The sequence below is a fragment of the Schistocerca gregaria genome, chromosome 7 (genome assembly GCF_023897955.1).
Source record: "Schistocerca gregaria isolate iqSchGreg1 chromosome 7, iqSchGreg1.2, whole genome shotgun sequence".
In the NCBI taxonomy this organism is placed as follows: domain Eukaryota; kingdom Metazoa; phylum Arthropoda; class Insecta; order Orthoptera; family Acrididae; genus Schistocerca; species Schistocerca gregaria.
In genome coordinates this window covers 181,480,604-181,506,570 of record NC_064926.1, presented here as the reverse complement: position 1 = coordinate 181,506,570, position 25,967 = coordinate 181,480,604, and positions in this window count along the sequence as shown.

Below are 25,967 nucleotides of genomic sequence, written 5' to 3'. Positions count from 1 at the left end.
CACTAGGGGTAAGATATTTACTGCCTACAGGAAAATTAAGGAGACCTTTGGAGAAAAGAGAATGAATATCAAGAGCTCAGAGGGGAACCCAGTTCTAAGCAAAGAAGGGAAAGCAGAATGGTGGAAGGAGTGTATAAAGGGTGTATACAAGGGCGATGTGCCGCGCGGGATTAGCCGAGCGGTCTAGGGCTCTGCAGTCATGGACTGTGCTGCTGGTGCCGGCGAAGGTTCGAGTCCTCCCTCGATCATGCGTGTGTGTGTTTGTTCTTAGGATAATTTAGGTTAAGTAGTGTGTAAGCTTAGTGACTGATGACCTTAGCAGTTAAGCCCCATAAGATTTACACACATTTGATCATTTTGAACAAGGGCGATGTACTTGGGCACAATATTATGGGAAAGGAAAAGGATGTAAATGAAGATGAAATTGGAGATATGATACTGCGTGAAGAGTTTGACAGAGCACTGAAAGACCTGAGTCTAAACAAGGCCCAGGGAGTAGACAACATTCCATTAGAACTACTGACAGCCTCGGGAGAGCCAGTCCTGACGAAACTCTACCATCTGGTGAGCAAAATGTATGAGACAGGCGAAATAACCTCAGACTTCAAGAAGAATATAATAATTCCAATTCCAAAGAAAGCAGGTGTTGACAGATGTGAAAATTAACGAACTATCAGTTTAAAAAGTCACGGCTGCAAAATACTAACGCGAATTCTTTAGAAACAAATGGAAAAACTGGTAGAAGCCGACCTCGGGGATGATCAGTTTGGATTCCGTAGAAATGTTGGAACACGTGAGGCAATACTGACCCTACGACGTATCTTGGAAAATAGATTAAGGGAAGGCAAACCTACGTTTCTAGCATTATTAGACTTAGGGAAAGGTTTTGTCAATGTTGACTGGAATACACCCTTTAAAATTCTGAAGGTGGCAGGGGTAAAATACAGGGAGCGAAAGGCTATTTACAATTTTTACAGAAACCAGATACCAATTATTAGAGCAGAGGGGCACGAAAGGGAAGCAATGGTTGGGAAGGGAGTAAGACAGGGTTGTAGCCTCTCCCCGATGTTATTCAATCTGTATGTTGAGCAAGCAGTAAAGGAAACATAAGAAAAATTTAGAGTATGTATTAAAATGCATGGAGGAGAAATTAAACTTTGAAGTTCGCTGATGACGTTGTAATTCTGTCAGAGACAGCTAAGGACTTGGAAGAGCAGTTGAACGGAATGGATAATGTCTTGAAAGGAGGATATAAGATGAACATCAACAAAAGCAAAACGAGGAGAATGGAGTGTAGTCGAATTGAGTCGGGTGATTCTGAGGAAATTAGATTAGGAAATGAGACATTTAAAGTAGTAAAGGAGTTTTTCTATTTGGGGAGCAAAATAACTGATGATGTTCGAAGTAGAGAGGATATAAAATGTAGACTGGCAATGGCAAGGAAAGCGTTTCTGAAGAAGAGACATTTACTAACATGGAGTATTAAGTGTCAAGAAGTATTTTCTGAAAGTATTTGTATGGAGTGTAGCCATGTATGGAAGTGAAACGTGGATGATAAATAGTTTAGACAAGAAGAGAACAGAAGCTTTGGAAATGTGGTGCTACAGAATAATGCTGAAGATTAGATGTGTAGATTACATAATTAATGAGGAGGTATTCAATAGAGCTGAAGAGAAGAGAAATTTGTTGCACAACTTTACTAGAAGAAAGGATCGGTTGGTAGGGCATATGCTGAGGCATCAAGGGATCACCAATTCAGTATTGGAGAGCAGCATGGAGGGTAAAAGTCGTAGAGGGAGACCAAGAGATGAATACACTAAGCAGATTCAGAAGGATGTAGGTGGCAGTCGGTATTGGGAGATGAAGAAGCTTGCCCAGGATAGAGTAGCATGGAGAGCTGCATCAAATCAGTATCTTCTAACGAATTTCACTCTGCAACTTCGTTTTCTCGTAGCTCAATGTTCATGACTTCGTATCTCTTGAACTATGAGTCATAAAATGATATAGTTTTGTAACTGCATGTAGCAGCATACGTGGGTGGTGTCTGCGAAATGTGTTTGAAATAGACTTAGTAGCAAGTAAGTAATAAATTTAAATCTCATGCGCGATGCGGCAGTCTTTCATGCACCTTAGTGTCTTTGATGTCTTATTTCTTGAAATATGTGTCGTAAAATTACCTAATTTTGTATGTTCATTCAGCGGCATATGTAGATTCTATATATGAAATGTGTTCCGAATATAGTCAGTAACAAAAAAGTGGTAATTTTAATCGTTGTGTATGATGTGACAGTTTTCTGCATGAGCACCAAAGATGCAGTAAGCGATAAATTTTTTCCCTTTCACTATTTTGTGGGAGTGGCCAGAGAGAGAAAATTTCGTAAGGGTTTGAAATTATGCGCAAACTTTGTTGTGAGTTACTAAACGTTCTCGTTCTGAAATACTGCATTAATAACGTCTGGGTTTTCGTTCATCGTGGGCTACACTATTTTCTACTCCCATCCCATCCATTTCATAGGTGGGTAGTTTCTTCCAGTGAAGCCAGTCTAATATGGGCGACATACATAGATATCTACATGCACAGATACTTAGATGCATACTTCCATCTGTTTAATGGAGGCCAACAGAGACATGCTTTCTGCATGTAGTTCAGCAGAGTACACTGCCTCTTCAATAGTCAATGAACAGAGCAATTATTACACTGTTCCAATATGCCTTGAAAGGTCTTTTCAAGATCAGACGGTGTATATTGTTACCTTAAAGCGAGAAGTGTTTTCGTTGTAAAAAGTTTTTCTCAGAAATAGTGTATGCTAATAACAATGTCTTTTTAACATTCAACCATTATTTTGAGGGACAAACCATTGACCTGACAATGCGACTCACTTGTAGTTGACATCAGATGTTCAACCATTATTTTGCGACGTGATGCCCAACAACTAAAAATGATGGTATGAGGAAACTGCAAGCAAAATACTGCTGTTCACTACCTTTTAACAGGCAACTGGGAGGGTAAAGTCGACCCAAGTAGTTCTCATCATGGTCAGTTTCGGCTGTGTGCCTTTATTATGGAGTACAGTGCAATTCATGAGCACAGGGACGTGTAATGGTATTTGGTAAGGGAATATAAGGAATTGAAGAAAGTGGGTAAATGGCAACCTCATACCAATGCACGTGTGAGGCTTGTCTTTAGCTGGCACCTTGTATGTTTGTCAGACACCTAAATTTACTATCAAGGGCAATTTGTAGGGTGTCCAGTATGCAACAGGTAACTGCAACGTATTGTAATGCCCTATGGACAAAGCTTCAGCTTTGGGACCGTATTTTAAGGAGAAATTGCAGAAGCACACCACTACACCTCCCTCGCGAAATACTTTCTCTACGAGGCAACCTAATGAAATTGCCTGTGAAATCTGCTGACTTGAATCTGATTGAGCATATTTGGGACGACTTGCTACTAGTAGCGTGCCATTCCTGCTAACTGGCTTGAGCAGCAGCATTTCGATCTCACTGTGAGAGCCACGCAGTAGTATCCAATCACAATACAATGCACGGGATAGAGGGAAATGATATTGAATGGTATCCAGCAGTAGATCTCGATTTCATATATGTGCGAAGATGTGAACTTTCGATAACTGCCTTTACTTCGGTTCTGTTTTCATTTCACATTAACTTTATATTTGTTTTTTAATAATAATTCATTAATCTTCTTCTGCCCTTGATTCTAAAACGACACAACTTCCCAGATATTCAGGTGACGTAAAACTGTTTTTCAGTGATTTAGAGTCTCAATCCATCGTTAATTAACATGATTGATGCCAATATTCAATGGTCGTTGACAAAGGACAGTAGACGGCACTCTCCCAAGACCGAAGCAGCTTCCTCGCTGTAGATGGTACCACGAAACAGCTCTGAAATGTTCACTTCCTCAGCTTCATCTTGTCGAGTGATGGCTACTACTGTAAGCACAAGGGTGCCGCGATGCTCAGTAACATTAGAGAGAAGTGGTCCAATGGTACGATGTGACTATACTAGAGAGAGTGACAAACCGATGTCCTGTTAACTGGACACAGTGAAATTTCAGCCTAGAAAAGATCAAGGAGAGGTCCACTAATCCCCATGCCCGAACACTGCAATATAGTCCAGCGGCCGACGGCGCTTACATGTCGTTTTACTTCATTGTAGCTACTTGAGAGTTGACCGAGGAAAGACTATTCTAGCAAATTTCTTTCAGGAGGAAATGATCATTATTTTCCATCTGGCACAATCATAACGTTTTACTTATGACAGAATCTTCAGATACTACAATGGAAAAAAATGATGATGTAATTTCAAACAAAGGAATTGAAGATGTACCTTTTCTACTTTACAATGTATACTTTAAATCAAACATAATTAAAAATATGTTTTATAGCCAATGATCGATGTATGGTACTGTCTCTGTACGTAAAAGGCGTTGTCATAGTAACTACAAGCCGAAGAGAGTATGTATACTACTGGCCATTAAAATTGCTACACTAAGAAGAAATGCAGATGATAAACGGGTATTGATTGGACAAATACATTATACTGGAAATGGCCTGTGATTACATTTTCTAGCTATTTGGGTGCATAGATCCTGAGAAATCAGCACCCAGAACAACCACCTCTGGTCGTAATTACGGCCTTGATACGTCTGGGCATTGAGTCAAACAGAGCTTGGATGGCGTGTACAGGCACAGATGCCCATGCAGCTTCAACACGATACTACAGTTCATCAAGAGTAGTGACTGATGTATTGTGACGAACCAGTTGCTCGGTCACCATTGACCAGACGTTTTGAATTGGTAAGAGAACAGGACAATGCGCTGGCCAGGGCAGCAGTCGAACATTTCTTGTATCCAGAAAGGCCCGTACAGGACCTGCAACATGTGGTCGTGCATTATCCAGCTGAAATGTAGGGTTTCGCGGGGATCGAATGAAGGATAGAACCACGGGTCGTAACACATCTGAAATGTAACATCCACTGTTCAAAGAGCCATCAATGCGAACAAGAGGTGACCGAGACGTGTAACCTTTCGCACCCCATACCGTCACGCCAGGTTATACGCCAGTATGGCGATGACGAATACACGCTTCCAATGTGCGTTTACCACGATATCGCCAAACATGGATTCGACCATCATGATGCTGTAAACAGAACCTGGATTCACCCGAAAAAATGACATTTTGCCATTCGTGCATCCAGGTTCGTCGTTGAGTACACCATAGCAGGCGCTCCTGTCTTTGATGAAGCGTCAAGGGTAACCGCAGCCGTCGTCTCCGAGCTGATAGTCCATGCTGCTGCAAACGTCGTGCAGATGATTGTTGTCTTGTAAACGTCCCCTCTGTTGACTCAGGGATCGAGACGTGGCATCACGATCCGTTACAGCCTTGCGAATAAGATGCCTGTCATCTCGACTGTTAATGATACGAGGCCGTTGCGATCCAGCAAGGCGTTCCGTATTACCCTCCTGAAACCACCGATTCCATATTCTGCTAACAGTCATTGGATCTCGACTAACGCGAGCAGCAATGTCACGATACGATAAACCGCAATCGCGACAGACTACAATCCGACCTTTATCAAAGTCGGAAACGTGATGGTACGCATTTCTCCTCCTTACACGAGGCATCACAACATCGTTTCACCAGGCAACGCCGATCAGCTGCTGTTTGTGTATGAGAAATCGGTTGGAAACTTTCCTCATGTCAGCACGTTGTAGGTGTCGCCACTATCGCCAACTTTGTGTGAATACTCTGAAAATCTAATAATTTGCATATCACAGCATCTTGTTCCTGTCGGTTAAAGTTCGCGTCTGTAGCACGTCATCTTCGTGGTGTAGCAATTTTAATTGCCAGTAGTGTATATACGCAACGTAAGCTGCTTATATTATCCCCCCACCCCCATACGTAGCCTTTCGCAGCTGCAGAGCTGCTTGCCACAGGCGATGCCCGACTACGTGTGGCGGTATACTTCTGTATGGGCCGGCTCCTACCACTAAATTACCTTTGCCGACCTCCTGGCGCTGTCGTGAATATTTAAAACGTACAGGGATTGGACAAAAATATGGAAACACCAAAGTCACATCACATTACCATGCCTGATACGATGCAGGAGACCCGTTAGCATTCAACACACCTTACAGTAATCTCAGAAAGGATAAACATGGGTCTTGTGTGGCTTTCAAGAGTACCTTACACCTCTCTTTATGCAAAATAGCGACAATTTACGGTAACGTGACTGGAGGTGCAGTGCTATCACTTAAACTTCTCTCCGAAGTACACCGAAAAGGCTCAATAATACGCTGATGTGGTGACTATCGTGGCCAGGGGAGAGTCGACAATTCATCCTCGTGCTCTCAAAACCAGTGCTCAATGATGAAAGATGAGTGAAAAGGAGCCGTGTCGGAACAAAGCATCCCATTTGGGGAACAAATATTGTACCTTGGGATCAATCTGATCGGCCAAAACGGTAACTTAATCCTTAGCATTAATGAAACCTCGGAGAGTAACTATGGGGCCCGCGGAATCCCATGATGTTGCTGCCCAAATAATTCCCGACCGCCCACACCCTCTCCCCTCCCTGCTCCCCATTGTCTCACTCTTGGGTACCAACTTCGACACAATGCCTTTCTTCCACTGCTCTACACTCCAGGATGTATGCTTCGGACTCACTTTTTCCTATTACTGATGAGTGGTTCTGGAATTCCAGTTCGGTCCAAAATTGCCTGCTTGTGGAGCTCCCTTCCTGTTGTTTTAGTGCTGACAGTCTTTACGAGTGCGACATTGAACTCTGCCGTGCTTTCTGCAGCTGTCGTCCTCTTATTTTTCGTCACAGCCGTCTTCAATGGCCGTCCGTCACGATCACTCAACGAACACTTTCTTCCGCTTTGCGACTTTAGCGGATGGTGTTTTTCCGCTTTCCCTGTATGCAGTATCAATTTTCGATACGGTGTCTTTTGAAACATCAGACACTTCGGCTTGTTTGGTTTTGAAGGCACACACCATACAAGCTCCGAGATATTGTGCGACTTCTCTTCGCTCCAACACAATGCACTCACAGTTATACAAAACACGGTTCTGAACACGACTGATGTTTGCAACGCATCGAGGACATTGCACAGGTGCTGATCATGGTCAAATACAACAGAGCAACCTGCGGGGTTGGTTATCACCAGCACTTATATTCAGGTATGCAATTATTACGGTGTCTCCATAATCTTGTCCAACCACTGTACTTGCCAGCTAAACACTGTATACTTTTGTATATCCACTCGCTCCACTTCGTCTGTGTTCTTAGTGCATATTAGCACAATAATTAACTCACAAAAATAATCACAAGTGATATGAAGTTCTTGCGGGAACGGACTGCTGCCTCAACGAAATACGTTTCGAGGGCATAAATAAAATCAACTTTTGTCGAGGAAATTTAAGGGCCAGAAATCAATATTATCGAATACAACATCTCTCCATTGCGCTGAGACAATTTGAAAAAGGGATGAAGCTGTATAATATTTTGTTAAGTATCAATGTGTAAGTTTCCTGTTTACTTGCTTCACAGAATCGATATTGCTGCATATGAAGAATCGGGTCGTGTATTGCCAACATACTACATCATATGAAGAGAAGTTTCTGTCCCGGAATCTGTAAGCATATGAATACCTTTTACAAATGCAGTACGTGTTCTCAACGCCCTTCACGTCTCCTGGAAACTTTCACAATCAACAGTCCCGATACACGAAGGACGTATGCTGACAGATGGCAAGTCTGTTTCTTACCAACATATCTCTTCATTTGGAAGACTTTCCAAAATGTGAAAATTTAATTGCACTAAATATTTTTTTACAATACTCAGTATTTATTTTTTAATCATTGTTTATGTCCTTAGTCAACTTTCAGGGCCAAAAAGATATGGCATCCAAATACAATTGCTTCGTCATGCTGGAATAATTTCATCGTGTTGTAAAGTGATGAATATGTACACCTTTTATTTAATTGTTGAAATGAATCCTGTGTATTTGTTATTTGTGGTATCACGTATCGATATCACCTAACGGGCGTCACAGTTGGCAACGGAATTCCAAAGTTACCGTCTGGCGCCAATAGCGGTCGCGCGGGATCTGGCGATCCAATGGCGCGCTCCCACTGAGCCACACCTCCAGTGGCCCTGTACCAAGAGCGGCCTCTGCTGCCACGATGTAGGACGGTCGGCGGCAGCGAAGGGGCGGAATTGCACTTGGAGCTTCTTCGTTACAACACTATCGTTAATGATTAGTACAGCGAACCTCTACCTTGTAGACATAGAGAGATGAACTCTATTTTTTGCTGCATTATTTGTAATGAGTCTTGACATGCTTGGAGAAATGTAAGTTGGTCCTATTTACCGTCTGTTGCGTTAACTTGTTCGCCAATCATTTCCGCTAGTGTCAAGCTTTCCTACGACGACAGTTGCTGCACACTCTGCTGCCCACCTCTCCTTATCGTTGTGTGCAGAGTCGAACATCTACATATACATCTATATTTATACTCCGCAAGCCACCCAACGATGTGTGGCGGAGGGCACTTTACGTGCCACTGTCATTACCTCCCTTTCCTGTTCCAGTCGCGTATGGTTCGCGGAAAGAACGACTGTCAGAAAGCTTCCGTGCGCGCTCGAATCTCTCAAATTTTACATTCGTAATCTCCTCGGTAGGTATAAGTATGGAGAAGCAATATATTCGATACTTCATCCAGAAACGCACCCTCTCGAAATGTGGACAGCAAGCTACACTGCGATGCAGAGCGCCTCTCTTTCAGAGTCTGCCACTTGAGTTTGCTAAACATCTCCGTAACGCTACTACGCTTTCCAAATAACCCTGTGACGAAACGCGCAGCTCTTCTTTGGATCTTCTGTATCTCCTCTGTCATCCCGACCTGGTACAGATACCACACTGATGAGCAACACTCAAGTATAGGTCGAACGAGTGTTTTGTAAGCCATCTCCTTTGTTGATGGACTACATTTTCTAAGGACTGTCGCCATAAATCTCAAGCTGGCACCCGCCTTACCGACAATTAATTTTATATGATCATTCGACTTGAAATAGTTCCGCACGCATACTCCCAGATATGTTACAGAAGTAACTGCTACCAGTGTTTGTTCCGCTATCATATAATCATACAATAAAGGATCCTTTTCCTATGTGTTTGCAATACGTTACATTTGTCTATGTTAAGGGTCAGTTGCCACTCCCTGCACCAAGTGCCTATCCGCTGCAGATCTTCCTGCATTTCGCTACAATTTTCTAATGCTGCAACTTCTCTGTATACTACAGCATCATCCGCGAAAAGCCGCATGGAACTTCCGACACTATCTACTAGGTCATTTATATATATTGTGAGAAACAATGGTCCCATAACACTCCCCTGTGACACGCCGGAGGTTACTTTAACGTCTGTAGACGTCTCCCCATTGATAACAATATGCTATGTTCTGTTTTCTAAAACTCTTCAATTCAGCCACACTGCTGGTCCAATATTCCGTAGGCTCCTATTTTGTTTATCAGGCGACAGTGCGGAACTCTATCGAACGCCTTCCGGAAGTAAAAAAATACTGGCATCTACATGGGAGCCTGTATCTAATATTTTCTTGGTCTTATGAACAAATACAGCGAGTTGGGTCTCACACGAACGCTGTTCCCCGAATCCATGTTGATTCCTACAGAGTAGATTCTGGGTCACCCTGCCACCGTCGGAGGGTGGCAGGGAACTTAAAGTTCCACCGCCACACCTTCAAAGTGCTATGCTCGGCTGTTACTCAGCCGTTGCTTTGAGTCTCTTGTCACTTGTCCGCCGTGACAGTAGGACCGGATCTGAACTGGTGACGCTGTGTATTAACCAGTCAAAGGTTTAGAGATACATGTGCTCATTCTCTGCTTTTAACTTCAAAACATGAAAACAGTTACCTTTATAATTACAACTCTGCATATCATTGTCAGTATTCTCAAGTGGAAGATATACAGGTTTTTAGCGGATACTAGGATAATTGCTACCTTAGTTAGTGCTCACTCCAGGGTGTTAGTAGCTTTTCTCTCTATGTCTAAGAGTGTGTCCACAAATACATCACATAATTTAATACTTGATCTTTTCTGCATGATCGTAACTTTGCGATGAAGTTTGCTATGCTTGGCGGCGTAGACAATCCATTTTACAGCCATATGTCCACGTTTCAGCATCTGACCTGGTGCTCAGGAGAAAATAAACTTTAATGGCTTGTGCCATGCGTACATGGAGGTACTAACCAGCCTAAAAACATTTGTTAAAATCAACAAAAATAGTCTCTACCGCTTTTTCAGATTTTTTATTTGTTGTCAGCCGGTTCTGGCCCTTTCCTCATGCCATCTTCAGCCTTACACCAACATTGTGGCTGCTGGTGGAGGCAGACGGAGCAAAATCCGTAGAATTACTCTGTGACAACCGTACTGAACGAGATCCGTAGAAGTAGGGTAGTGTACGAATCTCGCTCCGTCTGCCGTCACCAGCAGCCACAATGTTGGTGTATGCTTGAAGATAGCCTGAGGTAAGGGCCGAGACCGGTTGCCAAAAAATAAAATTTCTGAAACTGCGATCAGGACTTTCTTTTAACATTTCATTGCCTTTCTCCAGTCGAGAATACTTTCTAAAATTTTAAAAAACATGTGTCTCGTAATACACTCCTGGAAATGGAAAAAAGAACGCATTGACACCGGTGTGTCAGACCCACCATACTTGCTCCGGACACTGCGAGAGGGCTGTACAAGCAATGATCACACGCACGGCACAGCGGACACACCAGGAACCGCGGTGTTGGCCGTCGAATGGCGCTAGCTGCGCAGCATTTGTGCACCGCCGCCGTCAGTATCAGCCAGTTTGCCGTGGCATACGGAGCTCCATCGCAGTCTTTAACACTGGTAGCATGCCGCGACAGCGTGGACGTGAACCGTATGTGCAGTTGACGGACTTTCAGCGAGAGCGTATAGTGGACATGCGGGAGGCCGGGTGGACGTACCGCCGAATTGCTCAACACGTGGGGCGTGAGGTCTCCACAGTACATCGATGTTGTCGCCAGTGGTCGGCGGAAGGTGCACGTGCCCGTCGACCTGGGACCGGACCGCAGCGACGCACGGATGCACGCCAAGACCGTAGGATCCTACGCAGTGCCGTAGGGGACCGCACCGCCACTTCCCAGCAAATTAGGGACACTGTTGCTCCTGGGGTATCGGCGAGGACCATTCGCAACCGTCTCCATGAAGCTGGGCTACGGTCCCGCACACCGTTAGGCCGTCTTCCGCTCACGCCCCAACATCGTGCAGCCCGCCTCCAGTGGTGTAAAAGAATACTTAGCTACAATGGAGCCTGTAACTAAACAGGGTAGACACTAATGAAAAGAAGAACAAGGTCACCATGTGCAAATTCAGAAAAGGCATCATTACAACGGAAGTGTTATGTTCCCTTTACAAGAAGTGTAAGGGAATGTAACATAAGGATAACCGTGAGACAAGATTTTTACCACCAAATCTTAACTAAAGAAAAATTTCAATGGAGGGACGAATGGAGACGTGTCGTGTTCAGCGATGAGAGTCGCTTCTGCCTTGGTGCCAATGATGGTCGTATGCGTGTTTGGCGCCGTGCAGGTGAGCGCCACAATCAGGACTGCATACGACCGAGGCACACAGGGCCAACACCCGGCATCATGGTGTGGGGAGCGATCTCCTACACTGGCCGTACACCTCTGGTGATCGTCGAGGGGACACTGAATAGTGCACGGTACATCCAAACCGTCATCGAACCCATCGTTCTACCATTCCTAGACCGGCAAGGTAACTTGCTGTTCCAACAGGACAATGCACGTCCGCATGTATCCCGTGCCACCCAACGTGCTCTAGAAGGTGTAAGTCAACTACCCTGGCCAGCAAGATCTCCGGATCTGTCCCCCATTGAGCATGTTTGGGACTGGATGAAGCGTCGTCTCACGCGGTCTGCACGTCCAACACGAACGCTGGTTCAACTGAGGCGCCAGGTGGAAATGGCATGGCAAGCCGTTCCACAGGACTACATCCAGCATCTCTACGATCGTCTCCATGGAAGAATAGCAGCCTACATTGCTGCGAAAGGTGGATATACACTGTACTAGTGCCGACATTGTGCATGCTCTGTTGCCTGTGTCTATGTGCCTGTGGTTCTGTCAGTGTGATCATGTGATGTATCTGACCCCAGGAATGTGTCAATAAAGTTTCCCCTTCCTGGGACAATGAATTCACGGTGTTCGTATTTCAATTTACAGGAGTGTAGTTATATTTATTAGTCTGCAAATGAAGCAAAATACTGATGTAACGTTGCTCAGTACCCTGTATCCAGTGATCAGTAGACATAATGAGAATTTCACTCTGCAGCGGAGTGTGCGCTGATATGAAACTTCCTGGCAGATAAAAACTGTGTGCCGGACCGAGACTCGAACTCGGACTCCGCAATTTTCTTTGTTTTCGGAGTGCTAGTTCTGCAAGGATCACAGGAGAGCTTCTGTAAAGTTTGGAAGGTAGAACACGAAGTACTGGCAGAAGTAAAGCTGTGAGGACGGGGCGTGAGTCGTGCTTGGGTAGCTCAGATGTTAGGGCACTTGCCCACGAAAGGCAAAAGTCAAGACTTCGCGCCTCGGTCCGGCACACAGTTTTTATCTGCCAGGAAGTTTCATATCAGTAGACATATTTGCCCTATAACCCTCTGTACGAGTAGTATAAAAATGTTTATTAAGTAAGAGATGCTTCAAAAAGAAAGAGCATTCGTGTTAAAAACCTACATAATAGCAAATAAAAGAATTAAACGTAAAGGGACACAACATGATTTCCCATATTAGGAAAAAGTTAAAAGCATGATTCAAACGTTTAAACAATTAGAACCTGTGCAACAGATGCATGTAAGAGGGCATGCGACAGAACGTTATGATGGTACTCTTCTTCTGGCAGCACGATATTTACGTTGCCGGTCTCTTACCTGCGGCGTCGATGTGGTTAAGGCAGAGCGACACAGCACCTCACTGGGGCACGAGCAGAAAAAATCGCTGCACTTCTCTCATCCGTGTATATCATTAAACATATTAAAAAAAGGGATCCATAAGTTTGTTCATTATGTAGATTCTCTGGGTTGTCTCTTCTTGCGCTTCGGATCACCAGTTCTCCTAAAACCTTGTGTAGCCTGCTTATTCCTCGTTTGTGCATTATTTCCAGTTTTTCTTTAACGTTATTTATGATACGTTTCCTGTTATGAAAATTCCAACCGTTGGGGGTCGGAAGAAATTATGGAAACATGGAGAGATACGTATGGCTTAACATAAATGCAGATGCTAGTCAAGCCCGCAGGCAACACAGTTGTGTTTGATGGTGAGCAATGCTTGAGCAATGTCTTCAGCATGCTGGGGCTGTCAATCGCAGTCAGAACAGTATTTCGTGTGCTTGTGTGTGCGTCATGTCGGAGCTACGTGGATGCCAGAGTGGGCAAATTGTTGGTGCTTGTATGGTGGGTGTTTCGTAACCAAGGTGTGGTGTCACCGCTAGACAACACACTTGCTACGTGGTAGCTTTTAAATTGGCCGCGGTCCGGTAGTATACGTCGGACCCGCGTGTCGCCACCATCAGTGATTGCAGACCGAGCGCCGCCACACGGCAGGTCTAGAGAGACTTCCTAGCACTCGCCCCAGTTGTACAGCCGACTTTGCAAGCGATGGTTCACTGACTTCTACGCTCTCATTTGCCGAGACGATAGTTAGCATAGCCTTCAGCTACGTTATTTGATACGACCTAGCAAGGCGCCAGTATTCGTACTATTGATACTGTGAATCATGTACCATAAAGAGCGACGTTCACCATGAATGGATTGAAATTAGGTATTCCACCAGCTACGTCCGTTTTTCTCAATTCTAATTCCCTTGTCATGTTCCAGACCTCACGCCAGCCTGCGTGAGCTGAGACGCGTGCATTTCGGCCTCCTTTACAAATACGGGGTTGGCTCTCCTGCCAATCACAACACAAGGTATCGAATAAGTTTGGTATTTCAAGAGGCACTATATCAGAGATTTATACTGCTTACGGGAAAAGCGGGAAAAAAATGATCCGTTAATTTCACAACGCGGACAAAATTGTGTCTATGGTCGCAGGTTCGAACCCTGCCTCGGGCATGGATGTGTGTGGTGTCCTTAGGTTAGTTAGGTTTAAGCAGTTGTAAGTCTAGAGGACTGCTAACCTCAGATGTTAAGTCCCATAGTGCTTAGAGCCATTTGAACCTTTTTTTTTTTTTTTTTTTTTTTTTTTTTTTTTTTTTTTTATGCGGCATTCGAAGACGACTGGGCCTCTATTCACGCAATTTCCCGGAGGCTATTGTCACCAAATCACAATATTTTTAGACTCGATTTTGTACTTTAGGAGGACGGTGCGACATCGCTGTCCACCTTCATCATCGTTAACAGAAATTGCCAATATTTTGCAGGGACAGTGGTACAAGACTATCTTGAAAACCAAGCAGGACGTGTATTTTATTTTTATCATTTCTAAGCTCCTTTGAATGCCAGGTGGCTTTTCACACCATATTAGACATGGGATTGTGTTGCGTTGTTAGTGTTTCCACATTTTTGTCAACCCTCTCTGCGTTAGGTCAGTAGTTGTTGTGTACATAGTTCCGCGTAATCAGCGCGTACACAACTTTCCCACTAGAGCGCGCCCCGCTAAGCACAACAGCGCAGGCGCAGCGCTCGTATGTCTCTGCACTACGAGATGGCGCTGCCTTAGAGATGGACAAAATTCTGCTTCCACTGATCCGCGTATCAATATGTAACGCAGCCAATGAGTTTGCTGCTAACGTAGAACCTTTTCACCTCGCTGACCATACTTGCGCAGTGATGCCTGAACGCGGGAGGTATTATAACGAGTGTACAGACCTCCGATTAGTCAGTCTGCATTAGTCCGTATGCGTCTGCATTTGTCTGCACCAGTCCATACCAGTCTGCATTAGTCTGTACCAGTCTATAGTCAAGTTTCAATCTGCGCCTAATAAGATTACCATATTCCTGTACATAGCCAAGAAGATAAATGAATAGACACTTTTTCAAGTATCAGAGATATGTGAGAATAAGATTAATGGTACAAGACCAAAGGAACTTCAGATTGTTAATTGTAAACAGCATCCAGAATCAAGTTTCGTAATGTCTATGCTTTTTATTATTTTGATAAATATGTGTGAAAATTAATCAAGTTCTGTTTAAAGTTGGTTACCGTCAGTCTGCTACTATAAGCGTGCAAGTGGCATTTGTATCGTCTGACCTAACGGCAGAAGATAAACACGCCACGATAAGACCAAGAGACATATTGCTGACACTCGCCTGCTTCGTTAGAGCGACAAGTCAAATAATCTGATGGTGTGTGTACCGAAGGTCTTACAGTACGCACACCACAGTAGTAATAAGGGTTATGGGCCAAGCAGTAATCCACTAAGGTGTGTGAGGACTTCCGGAATACAGGTAGACCGTGACACATTGGGAGCGTTTCCGGTGGACGAGAGCTCTCCTTGAGCAAGTAGGTCGTGGTTTAGTGAGCAGGTAGTTTACAGGAACACAAAACACGTATTTAACAGATTTCTGTATAGGCACAAATTTCATTGGACGCAGTTTTCATATATCCGACTGAGAAATCTGGCCAGACCAAATGCTGGGACTCAGCAGGGTAGCTCGTCGAAAGGTGGCGTTACTGAAAACCCCAATAGCGCCATTGAAAAGCTGACTTCTCCTGCGGGCTTATGAAACGTTGCCGCACGTGTTGGCACCAAGGAGAACACAAAGGCATCGATCGAATAATGGAGAAGCGAGATTTAATTTAACTTGGAGGGACCAGTAGAAGTCAGCTGCAGGCATGTAGTCGGCAGAAGCTGTTGACACCAGATAACGATCCGGCACCACCGAGCCAGGCGGCGTCTTTAATTTCCGACGGCGGCGAGAGCAGAGTGCTCCGTGGCTCCAGCACCGTCAGCCGATTCCTATCTTGCACAGGGCCGACTGCCTGGTGCCTGAGGTACCAGGTCGGCCTGCGCTGTTCGTGAGGCACGGTCTGTCGACAAACTGATGAGCTAGCAGGCGCGCCTCGCCTCTCTTAACCATGTTATGTCACGACGAGGCTGGTTCACAAGGTTGTACCTCAATGTGTCTTTTAGGTCGGTAGCGACACAGTGGGCACACGTCTGAGGGACGTCTTTATATTTGACGGAAATCGTCACTACTACACGAACTGCATTATATATTTACTTTAAAAAATTTCAACATAATACAGTAAATAATGTTCACATAGCAACAGAACTGGCAGAATTCAAAAAAAAAAAAAAAAATTATATATTTAGTGCAGTACGGATCACAACTTCTGTCCAGAGCTTCTCACAGTCATCTACATCATAGTAAGCAGAAGGTGTGTTTCAGTAGGATTTTCAGCACCATATAGTAGCACAATTACAAAGAAATTGAGGCTATCCCTCTTTCTCTTTCTTTTAAAGAAAAGAAAAAAATACGGAGAAATATTTTCTCTCGGGTAGGCTGCGTTGAAAAGCAAAACTTTTTTGCACAGCTGTAGCTCTAGAAACAATGAAAGAATTTCAATAGCAATTTCAGCAACATTTACTATAGCTATTGAGAATGAGTTCCGAGCTACGTTTCCCAAAATCTGATGAATAATAGCTGACTGTGAGATAAGTACTGAGTGACGTAAACCGTTCAGAAATATTCTCACACTCGCTGGAGATATTTTCTTGCAGTACGAAACGAAGCCTCAGGTTTCATAAGCGACAAAGGGTATGCATTCTATTTGCAAAGAAGTTAACTTGTCTTAGAGTTATTGTTATTTTTATGCAAACATTGATAAACAAACGAAGCAACTCAATGAACACATAAATAAAAGTAACTGACCATAGTAACTAATGTAAATAACTCATTGAAGGTACAGAAGAGATTCTATAACCGGCAACAGTCTGCGCTATACTATTGGTCGGGCACCAGATTCTTGGTCCTCGTCTGTGGTGCGCATCCCTGGAGAGGCCAAATCCTCGGCCAAGAGCTGCACCCGTTCCTCAGTCCCAGCGGCGAGTGAGCCATGCGGTATTCGACGATCAGCAAGAGAGTTCTTGCGGAATGCCTGAGCGCCGATTTCGCGTGCTCGCCTTTTCCTCTGTCATGCGAAAGTGGACGAATACCTGTCTGGACGTGCTGCACCAATCGCAGCTGTTCTTGGATAAGCAGTAGTTTGTCAGCTTAACTGTTCGTTATCATAGTAACTCTCGAGGAGTTAGTTAACTAACAATTAGCTATGACATGTATCTTCGTGTTCATTTTACAGATTGTTACCTTCTTTCCCTGGTAATTTCTTTGAATTCTATCATGCAACACCTACACTATCTTACAAAAAAGTTAAGCACTCAGAAGAACTGATCTGATGTTAATGTAACTACATAAAATACAACCAAGTATATATTTCCGATCACAAGTTCTTTATCACGAAATATTCTGTTTTAGATTTCTGGCATTTATATAACTTTGGACCCCAGGGGATAAGACACTGAGGATGGTTAACAACACCTTATAAAATGTTCACTAATTTGTTAGATACTAGAGCACGCTGCCATTCTAAAAAGGTGATGTCCTTATAATACGAAGACGATAAACATTGATTCTTCAACTTTCATTGCTGATTTTGGCTTGAACGTAGTTGCAGTTCTGAAATCACTTACTTTAGGATTTCTTTCCACATTTGGGAACCTCATACAGAAACCACACATTTAACACATTATCCGTTGACTTTTTTTTATCAACAATCCATTTCAATTTGATAAAAATACAGAAATTGGCAAATACACTAGAAGAAAAACAAATTATATGTACGATTATCTTGTGATCCCAATTCTGACACACAAACTTATGTACTACAATCGCTGATAATAAACTCTTCGAAATCTACTGTTGGGAATAGTTCTACCATACAGCAGCAACTCACTTAAACGTACGCTGAAGTTATACGAGTAATATCTGCTGAAATGCGCTTTGCCTGAAATCTAATAAAATAATAAAAGAGAAAAGTAGATTTCCTGAATAATGCTGTACACAACAGTCATTTTTGAATACTTACCAATAAAAGTCCACAATGTAGCTTTGTAGACTATGAGTTCAAAACACTCCAACTACGTCGCGATGTGCGTTCCAAAAACGCTAAACATGTGCTTGTTACCGTTTAGGGTCACCTGTCGGTGCTACGGCAGCGGTTAAAGTTAGTGAGTACCTGGACGAGCTTACCAAGTATGCGGCGAGTCGCTAGCACAGGGAGGAGATATTCAACGGGCTCCACCTTTCAAATTCATCTGTGTTTCTTCGAACTATGGTTCTTGCTCTCTGAAGTAAACTATTATTGTTCTGGCACAAGAATATTGGCACAAACCATCGAATTCCTCATATCCAGCTAATGCTCTGCCCATTAAAGTGTCCGTTAATAAAATACTTGTATCCGTTTCTCAGAAGAAAGGGTTCTATTAACAGTATGATACACAAAAAGACAGACATAAAAGTGATCCTGTAAGGGTTCGGTTTTTATCCACTCTTGCACGGAACCCTAAAAATGAAGTCAGGGACGAATGTACCCCTGAAAAACCAACGCAGGTCCGGAAGGAGTACAGTGTCGCAACAACTTTGACCGATGAAAGTACCGTGTTCAAAGATTTGGAGGTCAGTAAGTCCATTATGACTACTCACTCTGTAAAACCAGGACCACCAAATCGCTCATGTTGACAATATTGCTTATTACATTTCATGTTCTCATGTGTCGCCATATGAGAGTACGTCCAGAATCGTTATTCACACTGAATCTGCTCTCAACTCACAAGAGTAGGCGGCCTCACTCATCCTTGGCACAGTCCGTAGGCCCTTGGCACCATCGCAAACGGTGCCTCGATGTGGGAGTGGAAACGCTCGTTGGGCAAAGAGACGAACCTCATGGAGTCACCCTGCGGCTATTGAGTTTGAGATTATGTGTTCTACAATCTTGTTAAATGTGATTGCAACTGCACTCGCTCTTTGATGTAGATCACTAATCGCTTGTTGCACAGCGTAGCGATCATCTGCCGCTGCAGTTGACTGTGCGCGACCACCTCCTGTCTTTCGGAGTGCACTAACTGTGGGTCAGAGGCTCCCCATGCACGGGAAGCCATGCTGTGATCGATACCGAACTCATGGGCTACACTCGTAAAATTTTGTGCTTCTTCCAGTTACCCAATGATTCTTCACCATGTGAACTCAATCAGATGTTGTCTGCCCGCCGTGTTGTATGGACAGACATCATGACCCTCTACTGTAACTGCTCGCTGAGTAAAATTCACTGTCGTTTGCTGCTCCTTCAACAGTTCGTGTTGCGGGGACATGCCCTATTTGGCGCTATGGTCACGCTGAATTAACACTGCATGACGCCCAGGTTTCTGCTTACGTTTGGGGAGACCTCTTACAACATCGTCTCGTACTTTTGATAATTTCCGCCGACTAATTACTACGCCACGTTTCTTTATCTAGCTCACCCTTAAGTTTTGCTGGTTAGTGAGCGTCATTCTAAAAATGCAAGGTAAAAATATCATGCGTGGTAAAACTCAGTCTCAACCCCACCACTGCAGAGCTCCCGAAAAGTCCTGGTAGAATTACTCCCTTTATTCGGTATAACACGATATTATCACAAACATGAAACATTCAAATGTGATTGCAGAATCAGTACACCGATTCAAAATTTCTCCTTCAATACAAAACATAGGTCGACTTACTTCCAACTACATTTTTGCCCTTGCGCTTAAATGTTGATCATTTGCATATCCAGGCATGTAGTACAATGCATGCCACTCGAGGTTTGTTGCATGATACCTTCAAGTTGTTGCAGACTTAATGGCCAGCTTCGTAGATCGAGAAAAGATGCAGTTAGCAGGAGAATAGGAAGTAGAAGAACAGTGAGGGAGCAAGAAATGCGAAAAAAAGAAGGAAAATAGGTAGGATAGGTGTGTGTGTGTTTCTGAAAGAGAGAGAGAGAAAGAGAGAGAGAGATGGCGGGGAAGGGAGGGAGAAAGAGCGGGAGAGAAGGGGGGTTAGGGAGGGAGAAACAGAGGGAGAGAGAGAGACAGACAGAGAGAGAGAGAGAGAGAGAGAGAGAGAGAGAGAGAGAGAGAGAGAGAGAGAGGGAGAGGGAGGGGGGAGGGAGGGAGGGTGGGAGGGAGAAAGACAAAGAAATAACACTTTTAAATCTCGATAGCTACAGTATATGCATGTTATAGTTAAGATCACACAAAGACGCCAGCTAAGTGAGTCTAGACGACCAAGACAACATACTGCTCCGTCAGTTGTAATTTTTTGTAATTAAAAAGTATACGTTAACACAATATTTCCAAAAATACAGTCATCTTTTGAAAATTCTAATTACCAAATGGGGCTCACTTCGACCATCAAACGCGGTTTAGCTTCCATGCTGATAAACTGGGTAAATTATAACGTTTCAGACCAGACTCGTAATTTATCAGGTGTGCGGCTTTGCTTATGATGTACGTAGACGGACAGACATTTATTCACGACTAAGAGAGGGAAATATTACGGTAGCTGACTGTAGAGGGACGGGAAAAATTTTTATGTGAGGCACATTTTACCGTGTGGTAATGTTAGAGAACGCAGATTTCTAAGGCTCCGTGCCTTGCCTGTGTAAGGTGGTCCGTTCCCACATCGCTGAAAATACAAGGCGACGCCGATGCATTTGAAATTCAATCTCCCGCGTGGAGGCGCCTGCTCCAGATTGTGATAATGCTCGGAGCTTAAAGCGGCGCTGTTTCAGTCGCAGCGGAAAGCACGCTCCGAGAAACACGCAAAGGCGGCCAAATCATACGGCCGCCTCTTTGATCTGTGCTGCTCCTTTGATATGAATTTCGCATCGCATATTCGTACCCGTGCACGGGACGCAGGAAATCAGATATGCGACTGCGAAAGAGGCAGGGGTAACGAGCCATTCAAGAATGCGGAACCTAGATGCAAAACCGTTCGGAACTGTATTCCTAACGAAGGATGAAGTAAAGATAGCAGTCTCATACTAAGATAATAATCCTTAGAGACATTTCTTGTGCCCAGTGGAACAACAAGTGTTCCATTATAAAGGACTCATCATTTTTGTTTTCATTACAAAGAGGACAAATCTAAAACATACACTACCCAGAATAATTTTAATCCTCAGACCACTATCAAAAATACAGATACAAAATACAGCACATTATCTGAATACCAAACTGTTAAAATTACGAAAATTCATCAGATCTTTGACAGATTTGTAAAAATAGTGCGCAGCTCATCCTGTCACTAACCTTTAAGTTTAGGGCTAACACATTACCTTTTAAACCTATAGCATTAACATAAGAAACTGAAATGAGGGAAGGATTTACAATAAATGACGCATATTCAGAAAAATGAATTGAGAAACTGGCCAACAAAATACGGTGCAATAACATTAATAAAAGCACTGCAGGGGGTAGCAACTGACACAAACCATATCTTAACAGACATTCCCTATTTAGGCAGTGCACCATAAAAAATTTCTAACTTATTTAGACACGACAATATTAAAATACCCTTCTCCACAATTAACGAACTTGGACACCACTTACATCACACAGTAAACACAAACACTCCGATAACGGAACACAGTGGAATATGTAAATCACAATCTGAGAGTTGCCCTGCATTTTACACAGGCAAAACTGGAAGAACGCTCCATACACGTTACAAAGAACACACTCGTGCTTTTGGACTTAACCACTTCGTCAAATCCTAACACGTAATAACACGTACCTTCATGAATATAGACTAAATGACGTTCACAACACTGTAACTGTACCACACAAAGAAAACCATGCTAAAAGAGTTAATCTACCACAACAATTAGAAATAATGTTACACTAAGAAAAATCTTCTTACAACATCTGGAATGAACAAATGGAGTTCAGCAGCCATCGTTTTTCCAGTAATTTTCAAAGTTTAGTTTTTCTAAAGAAACAAATATGTAATACTGCAACTATTTGATAACATACAGCCACATTTGACACATTCTCAAAAATTTATAAAGGGTATGTCTGTACAACTAATAATGTAATAGCTATATGTCTTCTTAGAAATAATAACAGCTGTGTATTTGTATTAATGCAGCATCCTTACATTTAAAATTCTTCGACCTGTTTGGACTTACGTTTACGAATGTGCTCTAAAATGAAAAGAGTGTATATGAAAATAAATAAATGTATTCATTCTGTGCTTAAAAACAGTAAGTTACTTTTCGATTTGTCTTTGTTTCGTAACTTATACTCACAGCGTGCCAATTTATAAAATACCATTGTGATTTCACCAGGAGTAGAATTGAAATAAATCTGAAAAATATTTTTTGGTGTCGACTGTCAAATCTCCTTAAGATGAGCTCCAAGGGCTCCAAATGAATCATGGATTGAAATAAAGTCATTATTATTACTGAAGGCGGTTCTTCTTAATTTTATTTAAGTTTTCATCTACGGTGATTTTTGCAGGGCCTGCTTAGTCATAGAATGTTGTTTCGTCGTTTAGCTCAGGTTCGTTGTCCCTGGAAAAGCAACGTTGTCGAAATACCAGCACCGTTTGTATCTTCGTTGTGTCCTTTCCCCGACATCACTGCATTTGAGTTCATTGTATTCACTGATTTCATAAATTACCTATACGTTCTACAAAACATGTTTACAATTTAAAATTTAGTTATTGGTTGTGTAGTTTGTACTATTTATGTATCAAACAGTGAAGGAAACGCACTACCAAACATTTTTATAGCTCAAATATACCAAAATTTGTTTGTTACGCGTCACGTAGTGATTACCATTCTAATATCTGATACAGGATAAATTCTACAAGACACTCTATTTTTTAGTTAAATGTTTGTTTGAAAATGATTATATAATATAACAAGATTTTAGTAACCTGTCAAAACTGGCACAGTTTACTTAAATTTTTATTAATTGCTTTTAATAAAACATCTTACTGCACATTCTGTGACGCACTGCGAACTTCATTGGATCATTTGATCACCAAATATCGTAAAGATCTCCTGACGAAAACCGTTGGAAAAACAACATATACAAAGAACAAGATACTTTGCAACTGTGAAAAACGCATGAAAACGCATTACACTTGTGAATACAGTGGTTGCCGAGTTTTACGTATTGACATATTTTCTACGTGAATAGCCTACATTAATGAATTTGGCTGTTCGTAGCCCAGACCAGTGACGTGATATGTTATTAATTCTAGGATTTCTTAAAGCAACTCTAAATTACGAGTACTACTATTACAACGTCAGTAGTATCAAAGTACATAAATTCCAGTAGCCGTGCTGTTTGAATAACACTAATATTGCCGCAATAGGCCTGGGTAATTATTGCCCAGCAGCTCCTTAATATTTCATGAGCAATGTTATTATTTGTTGTTCAAAAATGTTGCTTGAATGTTGTATTCATGAGTGCAACAGCTGTCTGTATGTCAAGCATACCCAGTGGCATTGCCACATATCTTCGTACCGAACAAGGTATCCATTGTATGAAGTAGCCATCGCATGGTATGTTTCGGGTTGTAAATGATGTTACTTGCGACACTTTCCATGTCTATTTTCCTATTTTTTACAATGCTGCAATGAGAACAAAAATAGAGATTATGATTCACCTCTTGCTATAATGCGAGTTATATCTGTTAAGAAGGGCTCGGGCGTAAGAAGGGATAGTTCGAGAGAGAAAAAAAATTGTGAAAGAGTGGGAACGTTAATTACAAGAATATTGCTTAGGAACAGAGTGTGCACTTGTTCATTGTTTTCACATGTCTACAGAGTGTATCGTAATTAATAGCGTAAACGCATATAGGTGAAAGTAATCGATATTAGAAGAAAAAAGTCTCTGTAAATGTAGATTCGCAAATGATTCGTTTGAGACTGTGTTGTTACGGTTCTCTACTGACGAGATTTTGTGTACACGCTTCATGCTCGTCCTTGGTGCTGTGCTTGTTTACGTTTTTGAGAGTGGAGTTGTAAACAGTGTGGATCCGACAATACAGAACACAGAATGTCACTCGAGTCAATTGTTTTCGGAGCGTCAGTTGTGTTGTACGCACGTTGATGGTGACATTGAACATCACAGTAATGAGGAGAACACGGATATGCATTTCAGGTACACTACTGGCCATTGAAGTTGCTGCACCAAGAAGAAATGCAGATGATGAACGGGTATTCATTGCACAAATATATTATACTAGAACTGACATGTGATTACATTTTCACCCAATTTGGGTGCATAGATCCTGAGAAATCAGTACCCAGAACAGCCATCTCTGGACGTAATTACGGCCTTGATACGCCTCGGCATTGAGTCAAACAGAGCTTGGATGGCGTGTACAGGTACAGATACCCATGCAGCTTCAACACGATACCACAGTTCGTAAAGAGTAGAGACTGGCGTATTGTGACGAGCCAGTTACTCAGCCACCATTGACCAAAAGTTTTCAATTGGTGAGAGATCTGGAGAATGTGCTGGCTAGGCCAGCAGTCGAACATTTTCTGTATCCAGAAAGGCCCGTACAGGACCTGCAACAAGCGGTCGTGCATTGTCCTGCTGAAATGTAAGGCTTCGCCGGGATCGAATGAAGGGTAGAGCCACGGATCGTAACACATCTTAAATGTAACTTCCACCGTTCAAAGTGCCGTCAGTGGGAACAAGAGGTGACCAAGACGTGTAACCAATGGCACCCCATACCATCACGCTGGGTGATACGCCAGTATGGCGATGACGAATACACGCTTCCAATTTGCGTTCACCGCGAGTTTGCCAAACACAGATGCGACCATCATGGTGCTGTAAACAGAACCTGGATTCATCCGAAAAAATTACGTTTTGCCATTCGTGCACCCAGGTTTGAGTAAACCATCGCAGGCGCTCCTGTCTGTGATGTGCAGCGTCAAGGGTAACCGCAGCCATGGTCTCCGAGCTGGTAGTCCATGCTGCCGCAAACGTAGTCAAACTGTTCGTGCAGATGGTCGTTGTCTTGAAAGCGTCCCCATCTGTTGACTCTGGGATCGAGACGTGGCTGCACGATCCGTTACAGCCATGCAGATAAGATGCCTGTCATCTCGACTGCTAGTGATACGAGGCCGTTGGGATCCAGCACGGCGTTCCGTATTACCCTCCTGAACCCACCGATTCCATATTCTGCTAACAGTCATTGGATCTCGACAAACGCGAGCAGCAATGTCGCGATACGATAAACCGCAATCGCAATAGGCTACAATCCGACCTTTATCAAAGTCGGAAACGTGATGGTACGCATTTGTGCTCCTTACACGAGGCATCACAACAACGTTTCACCAGGCAACGCCGGTCAGCTGCTGTTTGTGTATGAGAAATCGGTTGGAAACTTTCCTCATGTCAGCACGTTGTAGGTGGCGCCACTGGCGCCAACTTTGTGTGAATACTCTGAAAAACTATCATTTGCATATCACAGTATCTTCTTCCTGTCGGTTAAACTTCGCATTTGTAGGACGTCATATTCAATTTTAATGGGCAGTAGTGTATTATAGGGCCAACGGCAATGCAATGGAGACTGCAGACTTGTACCAGGAAGCTTACCTTGCCCAAGGGCACCTCGAGAATCGAACGTTTACGAGGGTGCATCAACACCTCCGAGAAACTAGGAGCGTTCTACATGCTAAAGCAGCAGATGGCCTGAAAGAATTACACCTGTTCTTGAAGATGTGGTGCTGGAAACGGTCGAACAGCCTAGAGGAATCTCGACAAGGAGATTTGCCTCAGAAATTCCTGAAATGAACCACAGTAGTGTTTGGAGAATAATACATTGCAGTG